The sequence below is a fragment of the Curcuma longa genome, chromosome 7 (assembly GCF_044706935.1).
Source record: "Curcuma longa cultivar G26 ecotype Majalengka, Jawa Barat chromosome 7, ITB_CL_G26_1.1, whole genome shotgun sequence".
Taxonomy (NCBI): domain Eukaryota; kingdom Viridiplantae; phylum Streptophyta; class Magnoliopsida; order Zingiberales; family Zingiberaceae; genus Curcuma; species Curcuma longa.
The window spans coordinates 278,356-281,833 of record NC_133867.1 but is presented as its reverse complement, the minus strand read 5'-3'; positions in this window follow the sequence as shown (position 1 = coordinate 281,833).

The window sequence follows — 3,478 nt, the reverse complement described above, 5'->3', positions numbered from 1 at the left end:
GCTCTTCACTAACAGCATTGTCATAAACTAGATAACCAAATATTTCAATCTTGTTGTCATCTCCACCGCCTCCCATGATCGAATCATTGGAAAGTAAGATTGATTGTACTCGATGTTGTTGAAGTCCGCATCCCCATGGTTATCTTTGCCGCAATAGGAGGAAGGGGGAATGTAGAGAGGTTGTGGAGTCGGCGTTCTCTTGAAGTTGTTGGTGGCGAGGCGGTTGATCTCAAATCTCCTGAAACCAAACTTATGCTTTGACATCTACCCTCTATTGGAAATTAATAAATTTTAAAATGAGAAATAAAGGAACTTACGACCTTTATGATCTTGCACCACCAGACATTGGGATACCTTTGTGACCTATCTTTGAAGATCTTGAAGTATTTCGACTCAAGTTCTAGGATCGTGGTGCGAGGCTTCCTCAGCAAGAACCTACCTATCACGATGACGATCCATCTGATATGAGAGCTTTGATACTCACTGACGCCAAGTGGGATAGCCATTATCCTATGGGCAATACTGAAACCGTTGGTTAGACTGCGAACACAAAAAACAATCTTCTAAAACATGTTGATTCAGAAGAATAACAAGAGATAAGAAATAAATGGCACTGTCAAAGAATATTATTAAACTAAAACCTCCTTAAATATCAACTAACAAGATGCTTATATAAACCCAAAACCCTAACTTGTAAAGAAATGAAAGAAATCCTGATAGAAAGAAAAAATTTTAATGGACTCAAAATCTTAAAAATTTTAAACAGACTTAAAATCCTCAAACATAGAAAATAAAAAATTTCAAAACTACTCTAAATACCAAATATCCTAAAAATTATTTAAAATAAAAATTATCAAAAATAGTAATAGAAATCTTTGGATCCTCCTACATCACATGGCCTTAACTTGACTATATCTTGTTTCATGTGAGGCCAAAAGAAATGCTCAACTAAAACCTTCTAGAGTTTTTCGTACACCAAAATGTCCCATTAGTCCTCCATCATGAGTTTCTTGGATTAATAATTCCCTCAATGAACAATTAGGCACACACAACCTATTGACCCTAAAAAGAAACCCCTCATGCCTATAAAACTTCCTAAATGTAGCATGTTCACAAACTTCAAATACATTTCCAAAGTTAGGATCAGTAGCATATAGATCTTTAATGTATTCAAATCCTAACAATAGGTGTTCAAATCATCTGCAACAATAATTTTCATATACCTCGTTTATACTTGATCACATAAGGAAATGATTTGATGAAACTCATTTGTCATGATGTCTATTCAACTTACTTTGGCTCTTCAAATGTTTTAGTGATTCATGATCAGAGTGAATGACAAACTCTTAGAGTGACAAGTAATGTCACCAAGTCTCTAAATCCCTTACTAACGCATCCATCGCATTGTCATAAGTTGGAAAGTTCATTCCTACTTTATTGAGTTCCACACTAATATAAGCAAGAGGTCAACCTTCTTGTTAGCATAGCTTCAATACCTATTCCTAATGTATCACACTCAATTTCAAAAGTTTTAGCAAAGTTAAGTAATGCAAGTAATGGTGCAGAACTTAGCTTCTTTTAAGTAATAAGCTGAATTCTGTTCACTATCCCAATGAAATCCAACATCTTTTGTAGCTAGAATACTTTAAATTCTTAACAAACCTCCTATAGAACTAGCCAACCCATGTACCTCAGTTATGGTTTTTGATGTTGGTCATTCACGAATAGCCTTAATCTCCTCTTCATCAACTGTTATTCCCTTAACACTAACAATATAATCAAGAAACTTAATCTGACTACTGCAAAAAGAATATTTTTAAGGTTATTATACAATTTTTCATTTTGGAAAATAATATAACTTTTTGTAAATGATTGCAATGCTTATCTAAGTTTTTTGCTATAAATCAAGATATCTTCAAAACATATACAACAAAGTTCCCAATATAAGACATCCTTAATGGAAAACCACGATATGATAAGGTACGCACTAAAATCATTTCCTAGGAACACATTATGAGAATCTTTGGTAGATGCTTACAAGATTTGAAGGGACCTTTCAAAAATTAAGTTAAATAAGCTATTTTTTAATTTAAATTACAGAAAGGTGTAACTTTGCTTGCAGATAAATCAAGTACAAGGAGTCCAAATCGAAGTCCCAAACAAAATCAAAATTTGAAGACTAATCAAATTAAGAGAAGACAAAGAAGAACTAACCTCGAAAATAGTAAACCTTGTTTTAAAAATATTCAAGAAGAAGGGGTTCACCAAATAAGAAATTAAGAAGGTGATCCAAAGGAAAATGTAAGCAAGCAGGTCCAAACTGAACCGTAAACCCCAAATCGTAAGTGATTTATTACAATGCAACCAAAAAGGTCACTACTGAGCCAATTGCCCAAATACAATGGGCTTAAAAAGAAAAAGAAGAAGAAGGCCCTAAAGGCGACATCGGACAAGTCTTCATTAGAAGAATCAGACGACAAGGAACAAATTCAAGCGAGCTTCATGGCTCTAATGGAGCAAGTGGCCGGATCTAAGTCCGAGACCGAGTCCAAGTCAAGACATGAATTTGTACCTGATTCAAATGAACCAAATAATGAGGTAAACTCTCCTTTAGTCGAAAAACTATATTTTATGAGAGAAAAATCTCAAGAACCCACAACAAATTGAAGAAAGAATTATGAAAAATCTAAATTGATAAGAAGGATAAATAGAACCTCGAGTTGATACTTAGAAAAGTCAAACAATCTTCCCAACCTCGAGTTGATAATTAGCATGCTTAGAGATAGGCAAAGGTGACAAATCTAACGGAGTTAAAGGATTGAACTCATATATCACTTTCAAAGGTGTAAGATTAGCAGTAGAATACACACATCTATTCTAAGCAAATTCAACATGTGGTAAACAATCTTCCCAACCTTTTAAATTCTTTTGAATGATAGCTCGTAGTAAAATAGACAAAGTTCAAATTACTATCTCAGTTTGTCCATCTATTTGTGGATGACATGTTGTAGAAAACAAAAGCTTTATTCCCAACTTTCCCCATAAGGTTTTTCAAAAGTAGCTTAGAAACTTTATATCACGATCTAAAACTATGCTTCTTAACACTCCATGAGGTCACACGATCTCCCTAAAGAATAGATCAGCAATATGGTTAGCATCATCTGTTTTCCTACAAGGAATAAAATGAGTCATTTTAGAAAATATATCCACAACAACAAAAATAGAATCCATACCTCATTTTGATCTAGGTAAGCCTACAACAAAATCCATGAAAATATCCACTCAAGGTTCACTAGGAATTGGTAAAGGTGTATACAATCCATGAGGTAAAGATCTAGATTTTGCTTGCCTACATGTGATACACTTCTCACAAAACTTGACTACATCTAGTTTCATGTGATGCCAAATGAAATACTCAATCAAAACATCTAGAGTTTTTCTTATACCAAAATGTCTCATTAGTCCTCTGATGTGGATC